Source organism: Hipposideros armiger, unplaced genomic scaffold (assembly GCF_001890085.2).
Source record: "Hipposideros armiger isolate ML-2016 unplaced genomic scaffold, ASM189008v1 scaffold_89, whole genome shotgun sequence".
Classification (NCBI taxonomy): domain Eukaryota; kingdom Metazoa; phylum Chordata; class Mammalia; order Chiroptera; family Hipposideridae; genus Hipposideros; species Hipposideros armiger.
Genome location: NW_017731439.1, coordinates 3,057,596 through 3,075,313, shown reverse-complemented (window position 1 = coordinate 3,075,313; position 17,718 = coordinate 3,057,596).

The window sequence follows — 17,718 nt, the reverse complement described above, 5'->3', positions numbered from 1 at the left end:
CTCATCAGAGTGGTTTTCCTGCTTCAGGCCTGTCCTCTACCAACCCAGATGTTACTTATTTAAATTGCATTTAAATTCACATTCAAACTCTTTACCCTGACTTACTAGCCTCTGCATTAGTTTGTTCCTGCTTCTTCCTTCAAACACATCTCATGCTACTTTCCTCTTTATATACACTACTCAATCTCATTAAGTTTATACTACTTTGTAGAATGCGCCAAGCCTTTTCAACCCTCAAAACCTTGGTCCTTAATCTTCTTTTTGCTTGGGATCTTCTTGTGCCACCCTTACCTTGTATTTTGAAGAGTACTCAGTGAATGGAATATGAATGAGGATATAGCCAAAAATCCACGAATCAACAAGAGGATATGCAGACGCGCAGGGGACTGTCACTATTCTTAGATATGTAGAAGGGGAGGAACTGCTGACACCAGAGTTCATAGAAATTTGAAGCTATTTTTCAGAGAGAGAGACACATTACTACTAGAGCCTCTGAACTGAGGTAGAGAACATACATGAGAAGAAATATGCCAATTTCTTTCTTCTTCTATCCTTTATTTTCTACTATACTCTCACTGGTTGAACCAATTAGGAGCCACAGAGCAAGAAAATCCAAGTAATGAAGATTGTAAGAATCAATTCCATAGGGTACAAAGCAGGAAAAAGTGGTGTGGGAAAGAGATGTAGGAGGTAAATGGAAAGAGTTAGCAATGAAAGGCCATTAGAAACCACTCAACTCCTTCACTCAGCAACCTATCTTACTCTGCAGGTGTAGAGCTTGGCGATCCTTTCTGATAGGGCAAAATTTGTCTGAATACTTGTCTTAAATTGTTTTCATTTTAATTTTAACCTAGAGTTGGCATTTAAGTGTAGTGTTAAAGCCCAGGTAATTAAACTCTTCAAAAAGGCCTTGCGATCAAAATATCAAAACTTGGATTGCTCATATAGAACAGCATTATCATCTAGTGCAGGTTTTGGCAAACTGCGGCTCGCCAGCCACATGCGGTTCTTCGGGTATGTTTCATCTCAAAAGTTTGCCGACCCCTGGAAGAGCCAATCCTGTCCCTCACAACAATTTAAAAATTATTCAAGAGCCATAAATATATTTTTATGTAACCACCATATGTGAATAGTAGCCTTTAAAAATTGTATAAATGAAATTATGATAGTTTTATTTTCATTTTCAATTTTACTTCAGAGCCACAGTTTGCAAGTCGCAGTTTGCTGACCCCTGGCAGCTCATCCATCTCAAAAGTTTGCCAACCCCTGATCTAGTGCTACTCTCAAGATCAAGCGTTTGGTGCCAAGTTATAATAAAAATGGCAACTAATGTTACTTACTATATGGTTTAATCAAATGTAATGTAACAACATAGGATACAGCTTTCTAAAATATGCCCAAATCTAATGCTTAGGATACTGTATTCAGGTATGTAATAGAAGGTGGTTAAAGTTCTATTTGTTTTTTCACAAAATTCTAAACTCAATGAAGAGACATCCCAGAGAATACATGGAGGAGGGGTGACTTTGAGGACCATAAATGGTGAATATAGGAGAGGGAAGTATCATCTAGACCTCATGATTACATAATTGTCTAGGACCTAGTCTCTGATCCAGAAACAAACAAACAAACAAACAAACAAACAAACAAACAAACAAACAGTAGCAACAACAACAACAAAAATCCAAGCTGAGAGAAAGCCAGGAGACAAAGAACCTGGGGAAATGGTGGCAAAGTGACCGAGAAGCCAATCAGTGCTTTAGGCAGACTCCCAGGACTGAGGAAGAAATTAGAATTCAGGTTCTACCAAGGAGGAAGAGACCTGACATCACCACAGACTTTCAGGTGAGTGAGGCTCAGAAGGGTTAAAACTTAGTAGCTAATGCTGATTATAAATTAAAGTAAGGAAAAAAAAAAACTATTGCAAAGATTAAATTTAGGCCAATGTCACCCAACTCGGCCTGGATTAAGATTAACCATATCTAATCCAAACTGCTTGCCAGAGGCAAATGTAAATCCTGTATCAACTTGCCTTTATACTTTTTCATTCATAAATTCATAAATTGTATACCATGAGACAAGAATTATTTTACACACAAGACAAGACCAAATTATTAAAAACCAAGAGAAAAAATAGATATTAAGAAAATCCACAAGAGTTCTCAATAATGAAATTAATGTTTTTAAGAAAATAGAATACAAAATTTGCACAGATATATAGGATCTATCAAAAACTAAATCGAAATTCTAGAGCTGAAGAACATGCTAACTGAAGAAAAGAATTCAATTCAAAAATGCAATTATCAGATCAACACAGGTAAAGACAATCACAGAAAATTATGAAAGAGAAGATAGGTAGTAAAAAATGCCGACTGAAGCACAAGAAAAAGGAGAATAAAAAAAATGCACAGAAAAGCATAACAGATATATAGGTTTCAAGAAACGAAAAATCATGTAATCAAAGTCCCCGGTAGGGGATAAAAATAATGAAAAAGCATTATATAAACAAATATCTAATAACTAAGAGTTTTCCAAAATAATGAACGACATCAAGCCAAAGATTTGAGAAGAGTTACAAACCCCAAGCAGGATAAATACACAAAGCAAAATATAACAAGGTACATAATATTAAAACTGGTGTAAAACCAAGAACAATGAGAAAACTAAACTGACTCAGATAAAATAAAGAATTAAACATGAGGGAATGACAACTTCAGAGTGCCCAAAGAAAATAATTGCTAACCTACAATTCTGTTCTATGAGTAAGTATTTGTTTAAAAATACATCAAAATAAAAGTATTTCAGACAAAAGCCAGAGATTTTTTTGTCATCAGTATATCTGCACTAAGTATTAAATACTAATGTGAAAGGGAGTTCTATAGGAAAGAGGAAAATGATCATAGGTGGAAACTTTGAGATAAATAAAGGATTGGAAAGCAATGGAAATAGTCAATATGTGGGAGGGGAAAAAAGAATACTGATTATACAAATAAAAATATATTTTAGCATTTAAAATACATGCATAATTTAAATATTTGGAAAAAAAACAAATAAATGGGAAAGCGGTACATGAAGTTCAAATGTTCTAAGGTCCTTGAATACCTGATAAGTGGTAAAGGAATAAATTTTAATAGACTATAATAAATCAAAAATGCATATTATTATCTCAATGAAATATACCTAACATGGTAAAAAGGTGAAAATAAATGAATAAAAAGCTTGATTTATCCAAAGAGAGCAAAAAAGCAGGGGGAAAAAATGGTAATAAAATGGTAGATATAAAGCAAGTATATCAATATTTCCATTTAATATAATTAGATTAAATAAGCCAAACAAAAAAAATCAGAATGGTTAATAAACAATAGCAACAACCAAACTATATATTGCTCACAAAAAGCACACTTTAAATGTAAAAAGAGAGAAGGCTTATGAGAAAATGTAAGGAAAAAAATGTATGTCTTGAAAACTAATCAAAACAAAAGTGGCATAATTATGCTAATAGGTAAACTATATTTTAAGGAAAGAGAGGTGCTGAAGATAAAGAGTGATCTTTTGTATGTTAAAAGAGTTTGACCCCTCAGGAAATTAAAATAAGTCTTAATGTGCATAGATCTAATTACATATCCTGAAAATACATACAGCAAAAATGACAGAACTGAAAGGTGAAACAGACAAACCCAAGCTTATTGTGAGAAAATTTAACACAATTCTCTTAGTAACTGATACTAAAAGCAAACAAAAGTTACCAAGAGTATAGAATAAGCAACATGATTAACAAGCTTAACCTAACTGGCATATAGAGAACATTGTGCTCAAAGTTTGCAAAACATACTTTTTTCTTTTCTTATTTTATAAAAACACACATGGAAATCTTGGCCCATAAGTAAATTCTCAAGAAATTTTATGGGTTAAAATAACGATATTATTAAGTGACCAAAATAGTACTGTTTGAAATCAATGAATAAAATACATTTTAAATGTCCAAATATTGGAAAATTAACTAATAAACTCATAAATAACTCCATGGGTTATAGACAAAATCATAAAGGAAATTATAAAATATCTTGAAATGAACTATATACAGTTAATGTTCTGTTCAGAGGTAAGTTTATAGAGTTTTGTATACATTTTAAGAAGGAAAATGGTTGAAAATCAATGATCTCAGTTTATATCTCAAGGACTTAAAAATAGCAAATTAAACAAAAAAATGAAACTATAGAATGTATGAAATAATGACAAAAAATGGAAATGAATGAATAGGAAACAACTGACTAATAGAAAAATAAGCAACGAAGAAAATGTGTTTATTTGAAACCTCTTGACAAGAATTATGACAAAATTAAAAAACTACCAACATCAGAATAAAGGAGATATCTCTACAGATTCTGTATCATTAAAAGTATTATTCTAATAAATTTGAAAATTTATATAAAATGTACTAATCCTTAGGAAAATACAACATACACAAATACCTAGAGTGTCCTAACAAAATGCAATAAAGGAGCTGGTGGCACGAGTCCGTAGGCTGTTTGGAAAAGGCAGGCAGAATGTCTATATTCTACAATTTCTAATCTCCACAATGAGCCCTGTGGTTAAGTGGCCTCAAACTACTAACTGTTTGCAACCATGATATGGTTTCTCAATCATCTTTTCTTCAGCACCTACTGTTCCCTCTGCCATCCCCTCCACCTTTTCCCATTTCCACCTTTTAAAATTCTACATATGCTTGAAGAATCAACTGTACTGATTTTGTAAGGACAGCACAGACATAGCCACAGAGAAACACACACACGCACACTATAGACTGATGGCTAATAAACAATTCACCATAAGATTTCTTCATACAGCAAGTCCCACTCATGACTCTAAAACATGGTTTTACTTATGAAAATAAATAAATTTCTGCAGAATTTAACAATTACGAAAAGGTAGATACCTGCCTAACCAACTGATCTCACCTAGAAATAGAAATACTGGCTTGTGTCCAGCATGCCATTAAGCATCCAAACCTGTTCCAGACTCTTTAATTATGTTTACCACAAGCTTCAATGATGAAGCCAAGTTATAGGGGGAAATACGTTATGTTTTAAGAAGTCCAATTGCTATATTAAAGTCATTTGAAAAAACATATTAGCATATTGTGTGTGGCTTGGCAAAATAACATTTTTGGAGATATTTTATGTAATACTCAAATCAAAACCATTTTAGGTGATTCCCCTAAGGAAGAAGCAAAAACACATTGCAAGAAAACAGAAAGGTTAGGAGTTCAGCTTTCAAAAGTTCAAGGAATGGTTGCTGCCAGTTTGTGTTTATTGGCTTTCTACTACCATGTTACTATCTCATTCATTTACACAGGAAGAGTTTATTACTCATTAGGCTCTTTAAATAAACACACACACACACACACACACACATACACCACACACATGCACACGGTACCAAAAAAATGTATACACATTAAGAAAGGAAAGGAAAAAACTATATTAAAATTGTAATATTCAATATATACCGATAACAAAAGATGAATACAAGTCATTTGTATATATTTTTTTGGCACCCCCAGTATACATGTGTGTGTGTGTGTGTGTGTGTGTGTGTGTGTGTGTGTGTGTGTACANACGTGTGTGTGTGTGTGTGTGTGTGTGTGTGTGTACAGTAATACCTTGGTTTGCAAGCATAATTCCTTCCAGAAACAAACTACTTGTATTGCAAGACATCGCTCGTTTACCATGTTAAAATGTATTAGAAATGTTTGCTCATCTTGCGGAACACTCGCAAACCATGCTACTCACAATCCAAGGTTTTACTGTATATAAATAATGCTTCCAGGATGGAATGGAGAACTTGATATAGAAGATTTTCCTGAATGTTGTAGTTGTGTAAAAGAATATCCTAGGAAATAAACACAAATATTTAAAGGTAAAAGAATAGTATGTATTATCTCCAATTATTCAGAAAAAATATTAAAATGCATGTAGATAAACAAAATGGTAAAGCAAATGCAATAAAATATTAAAACTTGCAGAATATGACTGAAGGGGAAATAAGAACTTTAAGTTTTTAAGTTTTATGTAAGACTAAAATTATTTCAAAATAAAAAGTAAAAAGGTAAATCATAAAACAAGGTGATTGTTATTTTTCACTCTATGGAATTACAATTTGAAATAAGTACCATTTGTATGATATATTTTGAGTGAAAGATAGGACATCTTTTAATTAACAACCAGAACCTTGTTATCAATGGGGACTGATTGGAAACATTTTTTTATCAAGAAACTTACTGATGCAACAGGCAGTCTCAGAATTTAAAACATAAATTGAATGGCAGATGTCTAGGAATATTTTTAAGGGAAGTTGAACAAATGTGGATCCTTTTGAGAGCAAAACAAGCTCATGGGCTCTGAGCAGAAAGGGCAGAGTTAAGAGTTCAAACTCGAAAGTTGGAGCAGAAAGCCATGTTTATCAACCAACAGCCACTTTTACATTTACAAATAAGGAAAGCAGGAGCTGTCGATCAAAACTAAATGTAAGAGAGGATGCAGGCAAATGAGAACTTCCTCCCTTTGAATACACTAAAAACATTCCTTTCCCAGTTTCCTTTATTTTGTGCATAGAAACTGCTATCTAACATAGTATGGGCACTGGAGATTTGTGAAATCATTCTGTGTGTCCATCAAAATGAAACTGCTGACACCAAGTGTTGGTGAGGATGCAGAGTAACCAGACTTTATGTACTGCTGGTTAGAGACTGTAAAATAATGCAATCACTATGGAAAACTATGTGGCAGTTCCTAATAAAGGTAAAAATGCTCTATGACCTCGTGATTGCTCTCCTAGGCCTTTACTCTGGAGAAATGGGCTCCACAGACAGACTTGTACATACATGAATGTCCATAGCATCGCTATTCTGAAGAGCCCGGAACTAGAAAAAAAAAGTCCAACAACAGCAAGACAGATGAACTGTTTGTGACACATTTATACAACATAATATGACTCAGCGATAAATAATGATAAACAACGAATGCATGCAGTGACATAGATAAATCCTGTAAATATTACGCTGAGTCAAAGAAGCCAGATAAAAAAAGAGTACATAATATATTACTCCATTTGTATGAAGTTCAGGGAAAAACAACTAAATTCTGGTAATAAAAATTCGGAACACTGGTTGACTTTGGAGGAAAGGTGGATGCATTAATCAGAAAGAGGACCAACGAACTTTCTGAGGTAATAGAAACATCCCTTAAGATGTGGGTGGCAAAATTCAGAAAGCTGTATGCTTAAGATTTAATTGTTTTACTGAATGTAAATTAAATGACAACAAAGGACTGTTGGCATAAATAACAACATGTTCTTTGCCTTTTAGACTCATGGTTTTCATGACACTCACCATACAAAGGATGTTATCACCTCATACACTTGCCTCCTTAATTTAGGAAGTGCTGCATTTACAAGAAGTTTCTGTCCACTGGAAAACAATACTATTGTTTCTTAAAGAAAACCCTGCATACAGGTTAACTGGAGAATGGGCTACAATGTGGCCAAATCACTTTAATTTTTTATTAGGAAAAGGAGTTTGAGGAGCTCTGACTCTTCTCAGAACTGGGCCCATAAATCCACCAGTTGCTTTTAAACCTCATCTGGCCTTGTTACGGTCATGGGCACCGTGGGTCTCCAGAACAAGTGCCTAACAAGGTGGATTTCTGGAGAAGGTAAGAAACATAGGCGTTCCTCTCACTGCAATATTTGCCCGGAGATATTTCTGTTCCTGAGAACGAAATGCAAATTTGTTTCCAGTAGCCTGAGGTGGGATAGTGGTTTTTATGGTTTGCTTCAAAACCTGATGAAAACTGAGAGTGAGTTCATCTCTTTTTATAAGGTTATTTGGTGAGGTTTCCAACATGATCTAATCTTGCCCTGGAAAATGAACTAAAAGGAGTTGACTGGTTATTAGGAATGAGTTCACTAGCCCCACTTTACAGCCATCCAAGTGGATGTCTTCATGGAAGTCTCGAGGCTGCTCCTGTCCCAGCTGGGTTCAGGGACCTCCCTGTGACTTCAGAGGGACTTCCCAGGGCAGAACAGGGAAGAATCATATCCAAAGCCTTTCATATTGTAAGTGTGCTTGTCTTTCCATTACCTACTCCTATTTTCAGAGCTATATAATTTAACTTCCCAAATTAAGATCAGGTTAAAAACCAATAACCTCGGCTCACTCTCAGACACAATCTATTGTGCCTGAATTAAAAATAACACCCACAAATCTATTTTTCTCTATTGCAATGACATAGGTGGATGAAACCTTTCCAAAGCACACTTGATTTGAGGGAAAAGCAATTATACTAGTCTAACAAAATCCACCAACTTCCACAATTAAAGGAAGAAAATGGAAGGACACTCACTAGATAATATTTTCATGTTGATTTATTACTTCACGCTCCGTAAGGTGAGCCAAGATCTTTTGTGGCTATTCTTACAGTTGTTTTTGCCTGTTAAATAAAGACTTGCTTCAGTGCCTACCTTCTTCATGAAATTATATTAAATGAATGTTTACTAGTTTCTGACCTCCAAAAAGTTAGGAGGTAATTAGGATAAATAATATATACATATTAAAACAACAACGACAACAAAAACCTAAGACGTGGTTACATAATTGTAAACACTTAAAAAATGCTAAATATAGCGTGAAGTAATAATGAGTTTAGGGTTTTTTGAAAAAGCCTTGTGGGAGAGGGTCAAGTTTTGAGCTGGGCTCTGACAGAGAAAAGGAAGTTTTACTTTGATTCTCAGGTCAGTTTCTCTTAGAAGAATATCCCTTAGGACCGTGGTTCTCACTGGGGGACAATTTGCCACCACCAACACCATCCCCCATTGTGAGGACATAGACAATGTCTGAATATATTTTTAGTTGTCAAAATGGGGGTGGGGGGTACTACTTGCATCAAATGGGTCAGGTATGATGCTAAACATGCTATTGGGTTGTGGGAAAAGTCATGACGCATTTTTGCAATGAAAAATATGAAAAAATATGTCATGACTTTTCCAACAACCCAATACATTGCCCAGAACAGCCCTCCTTACCCCATGCCCTACTCCCAACAAAGAATTATCAGGTCCAAGTTATCAATAGTTGAAAAACACTGTTTAGGATTATTTAGGACTTCCACATCCATAATCTAGGCTATTTTGTCTTTTATAGCTAAGTCGTTCATGGACCTCAAGAGCAAGGGAAGACCAAAATAGTATTTGAGACATTTCAAGAGTAGATTTAAACACATTTTTAAAAGGAAGCAAAAATTTCGGAAACTGGACTTCAATCAGCATTTTTTTTCTTCCCAGTGTTATGGAGACATAATTGACATTCAACACTGTGTAAGTTTAAGTTGTACAACGTGATCTGATACACATACAGACTGCAAAATGATTACCACAACAAGGTGAGTTAACACATCCACTATCTCACATTGTTACCTTTTTTGTGCATGTGAGTGGTAAGAAGTTTTAAGATCTATTATCTTAGCAACTTTCAAGTATACAAGACAATACAATATTGTAAACTATAGTCACCATGCTGTATATTAGGTCTCAAAAACTAATTCATCTTATTTTTTTTTGAAGATGTTTATTGGGGAATTGGGGGATGAGAACAGTGCTGGGGAATTGGGGGAAGGGGAACAGACAAGTTGCTGTCCTTTCGCTCTTCAGTTTAGTTGTGGAGGACATTGCTTCACTGGTCCAAGTTGGCACCATCATTACGCTCTTCCCAGGCGAGGCAGATCAATCGCCGGCTTCTGGACTGCCACTCATGGCAGCTGCTGGCTGCTCATACTGACTGCTGGCTACACACGGTAGCCCATGGCAACCCACGGCAGCAGGGGCTGCAGCTTACAGTGTTGCTGGTGACTCAGGGCAGCCCAGCTCCAGGTTGAGCTATTGTTCAGCATCTTAGCTGTAGAGGGCAGCGTCACTGGCCCTCATATGTGGGATCTGAACCGGGGCCCTCTGGCATCTCACGCTAGCTCTCAACCAACGTGCCACTCGGCCGGCCCCATAATTCATCTTATAATTAGAAGTTTGTACACTTTGACTACCCTTACCAACCTAACACTCTACCTCCCCCCACCACACACACACACACACACACACACACACACACACACACACACACACACACACTGAACCTGGAAACTACCAAACTACTGTTTCCATGAGTTGGGTATTTTTTTAAGATTCCACATATAAGTGAGATCATACAGTATATGTCCTTCTCTGCCTGACTTATTTCACTTTGCATAATGCCCTCAAGGTTCAACCATGCTGTAGCAAATGGCAGAATATCCTTCTTTTTTATGGCTGAATAATATTGCATTAGATGATAGATAGATGATAGATAGATAGATGATAGATAGATAGATAGATAGATAGATAGATAGATAGATAGATAGATAGATAGATAAACCATATTCTTTATCCATTTATCCCTCAGATACTTAGGTTGTTTCCATGTCTTGACTATTGGACATAATGCTGCAATGAACATAGGGGTGCAGATACATTTCTGAATTAGTGTTTTTGGTTTCTTAGGATAAATACCCAGAAGTGAAATTGCTGATCATATGGTAATTCTATTTTTAATTTTTTGAGGAACCTCCATACTGTTTTCCATAGTGGCTGCACCAATTGACATTCCCACCAACATTGAACAGAGGGTTCCCTTTTCTCCATTTCCTCACCAGCTCTTATCTCTTGTCTTTTTTATAGTAGCCATTCTAATAGGTCTGAGGTGATCTCTCATTGTGGTTGTGATTTGCATTCCCCTGATGCCTGGTAATGTTGAGCACCTTTTCATGTATCTGTTGGCCATTTGAATATCTTCTATAGAAAAGTATTTGTTCAGGTCCTTCGCCCATTTTTAAAAATTACATTATTTAGCTTTTTTATTTCTTTGTGGGTTTTTTTTTTGCTATTGAGTTGTATGAGTTTCTTCTACATCTTGAATATAAACCCCTTATCAGATACATGATTTGAAAATATTTTCTCCCATTCCATAGGTTGCCATTTCATTTTTTTATTGTTTCTTTTTCTGTACAGAGATTTTTTTAGTTTGATGTAGTCCTACTTGTTGACTTTTGCTTGTCATTTGTGCTTCTGGTGTCATACTCTAAAACTCGTTGCCAAGAGCAATGTGGAGAAGCCTCTTCCCTATGTTTTCTTCTAGTTTCATGGTGTCAAGTCTTATATTTAAGTCTGATCATTCCAAGTTAATTATTGTGAGTGCTATAAAATAGGGAATCAATTTCATTGTTCTGCATGTGTTTATTGAGTTTTCCCAACATCATTTGTTGAAGAGACTATTCTTTCCCCATTGGGTGTTCTTGGCTCCTCTGTTGAATAATATTAGTTGACTGTATGTGCAGGGGTTTAATACTCGGCTCTCTATACTGTTCCATTGGTCTAAGTGTCTATTTTTATGCCAATGCCACATTGTTTTGCCCATCAACAGATGAATGAAGATGTGAAACACACACGCACACACACGCGCACACACACACACGCACACAAAACAAAAACAAAATAAACCCCCACACACTGGAATATTATTCAGCTATGAAATAGGACATCCTGCCATTTGTGACAACATGGATAGACCTTAAGGGTGTTACGCTAAGTGAAATACGTCAGACAGAGAAAGACAAATATTGTATTATATCACTGATACATGGATTCTAAAAAAGTCAAATTCATAGAAACAGAAACTAAAATGGTGGTAACCAAGGGATTGGGGATGGGGGAACAGGATAGATGTTTAAGGGTAGAAACTTGCAATGAGTAGTAAATAAGCCCCAGAGATCTAACACACACTATAGTAAATATAGACAACAATACTGTATTACTATCATCAAACTTCCTAAGAGACTAGAACTTAATTATCCCAACCACTAAAAAGCAATAATAATTGTTTAACATGATAAAGATGCTAATTATGACTACAATGAAAATCATATCATAGTATATAAAAGTATCAAATTGATGTGGTGTACACCTTAAATTTGTATAATGATATATATATCAAACGTTTCAATTTTAAAAACAATTTACAAGACAAAAATTAAATCTAAATAGTGAATAGTTGATTCAAAAATATTTCTTGAGAACTGTTGTGAACTGAATGTATGTGTTCCTCTAAAATTCATACGTTGGAGCTCTGACTCCCAATGTGATGGTATTTGGAGATGGGGTCCTTGGGATGTAATTAGAGTTAGATGTGGTCATGAAGGTGGGTCCCTGGTCTGGTGGAATTAGTGCTGTTATACAAAGAGACAGCAGAGAGCTTGATCTCTCTCTCTTTCTTTCTGTACCAGCACAAAGGAGAGGTCATGTGAGCACCCAACAAGATGGCAGCTGCCTACAAGCCAAGAGAAAAGGCCTTAGAATGAAACTTTACCTTGTTGATGCCTTGATCTTAGACTTCCCAGCCTTCATACCTGAGAAATACATTTCTGGTGTTTAAACCACCCAGTCTTTGGTATTTTACGGCAGCCCAAGTAGGCTAATATAAGAACTTTCTATTTTCCAGACATTGCCTTAGACAGTGGGGCACTAATAACAGTAAAACAAACGCAAGTCCTTGCCCTTAGATAATGCATATAGAATGTTATTTGAAATGATGAATGAGCATGAGCTCATCTACAAATAAATTGTATGTAAAGAAGGGAGGAGGGAGAAGAGATCAGAGGAGGAACAGAAGGGAGGGGGAGGAGAGCAGCAGAGAAAGGAAGGGGAGGGACAGAGAAAGAGAGAGGGAGAGGGGAAGAAGAGAAGGCCTCCGAACACTCCCAAGTTAAAAAGTTGAAGTAAATATGGAAGAACCAGTAAAGGTTCAGTCAATGAGTAGAACTACGATGTTGAAATATTAACAAGAAGAAAGGGGGGAATGAACAATGAGATCAATGACTGATATGAGATCAAGTAACCGGAAGGCAGAAAATGTTTGGCTATCACAGGTTATCATTAATATTGACAAGAGCAGTTCGGTGGAACTTAAGAATGGGCCCCACCAGATGGACTCATGTCCTGTTGGGGAGACCACTTCATAGTCGGTGTAGAGGTATGACCACCGCACTGTATTTCTGAAGCTGAGTTTGAATAATATTGTATGTCAACTATAATTATAAATACATATAGTCACAGGACATGGAGTAGAGAGTGGGAATGGAGTCAATGGAATTGTAATAGATAAGCATGATATCGGGGGTAGGAGGGCAGTAGATGGGGGAGGGGGGTTGCTACTTTGTGAGGGTGAAAAGGATAACTATTGCATTGTTCTGTACACCTGAAACTAACAATAAAAAAATGAAAGAAAAAAAAAAAAGAATGGGTCCCAGATCAAAGTGACCTTCAGCGTAAAAGGGCAGTGAAGACGTGGAGACAGGGTAATCACATTACCTTTCAGAGGATAGTGATGGGAAGGGGAACAGTAAGTGGTAGGGGTATCATGAGATGGAAGAGCTACAAGGGAAGGTGGTTTAAGGGAGATATTTGACTTGTTATTTATTTCTAAGATATAATTATAAGTATATGCAAGTGGGAAAAATCTAGCAAAGGGGGAAGAGTTTGATAGTGCAGAAAAGAGAGGAAATAATTAAAAGACTGAAGTCCTTGCATAAGCAAAAGCAGAAAGGTGACACCTGCCTTTGATAGAGAATTTTTTAAAAATATATTTATAGAGAGGAAGACAACAGAGGCAGATGTAGGCAAGGTTGTAGGTTTGGTGGAGGGAGTGAGAAGAAGGGGTTTCCAACTAATGGCTTTTATTTTCTCAATGAGTATAGCAATTTAGTATCTATTTTCATGCTTTCCTGCTCTGGATTTGCTTGCATATAAGCCACTCAGTCATCCATCAGCAACCATAGTATCACAATTAGTACTGTTATCGCTTCAAAGAGAAAGAATAAGTTGACATTTAAGTTTTTAATATCCAAAAATTATTCGTGAAGCCCTCATGAGAATAAAACAATAAATTTGAAACCCAAACAGTTTGCTTTGAAAGATGTAACACTTATTTAAGATAAGAAACTGAAGGAGGCAGGAGGGGAGAAGGAATGGTGGCTGAGAATGAAAAATGAAATTTCTGAAGGAAGCAGAACGCTACACTGGAAAGGTAACAGAGGGGAGCTCCAGCTCGCCCTCCTGGGCGGCACTAGATGAGAGTAACCGGGCCATGACAGACAGCAGAGAGGGAGCTGGGGAACATCCTTGAAGTGGGTCAGTAGAGACTGGCACCAGAGAGCAAGTCCTGGTGGGTGGGAGAGAGCAACATACAAACGTGAGCACAGACGTTTACTGGTGCAGGGAGGTTGGAAGCTCTGCCCTCATGTGTCCTAGGGAGCATCTGAATTGGGCTGAGGGAGCACTGGGTCTGACATGTGTCTAGCAATGTCAGTGGCTTTCCAGGAAAGCTTGGAAAGGGGGTCAGAATACACCACCGCAAAATAGGTCATTTTGGCATGAAGATTATTTTGAGCTGAAGGCAATGCAGAAACAGTAGACACAGAAAAGCTCTCTGCTCTCCCACTCTCTACCTACAGGCACGGCATGAATTTCCCTTCAGGAAGGTAATCTCTCCTCGTCCTGCCTTACCAGATAGAGGAAGAGAACTCATCACTGGAGATAGCATCAATGTGAATCTCATTAGTAAACCTCACTGAAATAATCCTTATCTCCCATTAATTTCCCCCATATATTTCCCTGATCACAATTTACCTCCCCTAGAAGCCCAGCTCCTATCCTCTGTAATGTCACTTGTTTACAAATGTATCACTCTTCCCTAAAATGGTATATAAGTTCCCCAGCTTAACTATTTCTTTGGGTTTTTCACTTCCTTTTCAGTGAGAACCCCCCATATGTATGTAAAATTAAAATATTAACATCAAATAAAACGTATATGCTTTTTTTCCTGTTAATCTGTGTTTTTGTCAGTTTAATTTGCACAACCCCAGGTACTGAACCTAAGAAGATACAGGATAAAGGTTTTGCTCCCCTACTACACTTGGAATTCGTGTGCTGACCAAGGAAAAGCAGAGAGAAGGCCAGATGTTAAGCATGCTTGATAAGCCTCTTAAAGGAAGGCAGATAAAAGATTCTACAAAAGTAGCCACAGAAACCTTGGGAAGACTTTTCGGATGGTCAGTCCCTAAGGCTACTGAACAAGTGGGAGAATGGTAAGGGTGAATAACCCACCACTCAACTGAGGCAAAAAAGAAAAGCCATAACAGCCTAAGCAGCAACCTCCTAAGATGTTATATATTCAAAGAGGCAAGTGTCTTGAGAATCCCACACATTTGCCAGGTGCTTGACCATTCTTTAGCTAAAGTTCTTAACTAAAACCCGATTACATGATAAGAACAATTTAGAAGGGTACAACACACCTCCACCCCTCACCTGGAAAGTACATGAACTTCTTAATCCAATATGGCTAAAAGATTGTCAGGGAAGAAACAGATGCTGAAGTCCTTCAAAGAGTTAGAACTGAACACTTGAGTTTCTTCTTCATTTGTACATTCTTGTAAAAGATTTATTTCATTATTCAATGAAAAGAAGGTAATTTTCTTTCTATTTTCTGTTTACCTTCGGTGCGCTTGGCATTTGACCTGACATCTCTTGATACTGAATCACAGCTTTTCATGGATTTGATGCTAACCGCTAAAGCACTAAGAAATGGCAGGCTAATTACAATTGTGCTCCTTAATCCTGGTTATTAATGCTATAGATAAAGAGAACAGAAGGGAAAATAAGATCTAAGTAATTATTCAATGAATCCTTTTTGAAGAAAAGACACATTGCATATATTCTGTATGCACAAACTACTTGAGTAATTTTTTTTAACTTCAATAATTTTCTAACTGTAGTAAGAAGCTTCTTGAGATGGTTGAAAAATTTTCTAAATAAATACCTTCATCAGTCTCTTAATTTAAACTTTAGAATAATTTCAGTTAATAACCAATGTTCTTTAGAAAATTAATCTCCTTAATTACTGACATTGAGATGTAAGTTATGAAATACGGGGATAAATTTTTGAGAGAGGTAGTAGTCATAAAATACTGTAAGGAAGCAAATTCTTATGACAAACAGATCTCATTTGGTAACACACTTCAATTGCCCTCATTTAAAAATAATCCATCCCTTTCTGAGATCTCTCTTCCACTTCTGTTCAGGTAGACTTCCTACTTAACATTTGGCTCAAGTAATTCCATTGTGATTTTAGATCAGGTGTTGAAGCTACCTGGTTTGGGAGGTTTTCATTATAGACAACAATATTGTAGTACTATCACGAAACTTCCTAAGAACTAGAATTTAATTATCCCAGCCACTAAAAAGAAATAGCTGGGAGAGTGGAGAAGGAAAACACTGCTTGTTTTTTGACAAATCCCCCTTGCTCATTGGCTCATAAAGGGACAATCATTGTTAGTCTTAGGCTCTGTGACTTCAGATGTTTAGAGAACCTTATGTAGGTTCTCAGGGCAAGACCTCCAACAACCTTCAGTCAAAAACCATACTCTCTTTCTAGGCCAAGTTGAAAAGAAGACCTAGAATATATTATTAGGTTTATTTAGAGAGCAAAATCACCAAGTGAGCCCAGTCTGTCCTGAGAAACCAGGTGTCTAGCTACAGGCAAAGGTATAGCTATATATCGCTAATGACAACAGAAAAATAAAAACAGAAAAATGAAAACAGAAACATGGCTCATTCATGGAAATACAGTAATCTCTATAAAGCCACTCCTCTACCTGGGAGGCAATTATGTAGTTTGGATGACTGAGGGAGAGTAATTTGTTTTAAAAAATCACTATGGACTACATTGATGCTTCACCAAAAAAGAAAAAAGGCTGTCAGTGTTTGACACCATTCTTTTCAATTTGTTCTTAGGGATTATAACAGACTATGCACTTAATATGAAGAATATTTACGTTGACCCGAGCATAGGTCAATAGAGTTGCAACTGCGTTATGGTTCCTTTAATAATGTCAGAAAGATTTCTTGGACACCTACTTGGTGAGAAACACTGTAGCAGATGTTGTACCATACATCATAATATATTACATTCTAATGTATTGTCAGGAGCATAGTAGGTAAACTACATGAAATGCAACCACTTTTAGACTACAATAGGAATGCAAAAGTGAGGGGGATTCCTTTAGACTTTGCCTTCAGGGAGAGTGACCCCTATGGGCAGACACAGGAACTAAAATATTCCAAATAAAGGAAATGGCAAGAGCCGTAGTGTGGAAAAGGTAAAGGAGCTTACTAGATGGCCAGAGCAAAAGGTTCATAAGGAGGTTCATAGACATTGAGGCTAAAAGTCAGGAAAGATGTATTGAAGGACTCTGAGTGCTTCATTGAGAAATGTAACAATTGTTTTAATTATTAGCTCCAGTATTTTTCAGAGCTTCTAACATGCTAATGTGCATTATGACTCTCTAAGAAAGAATGAGGCATGCCATAATCTCAATTTTTTTTTTTGGTCATGAAATTTTGTGTATGAGGTGCAAAGGGACCCTACCTATTTGTGACATATACTTCAGGAAAGCTTGTTTAGGGAATTTGAAACTGCTTCACAATGTGATAGCATTAATATTTATTAACAGAATCAGACCAGCCTAAATACTTATTATGGATGATCCAAAAATGACAAAATCCTAAATTGGAAGATCGTTTAGA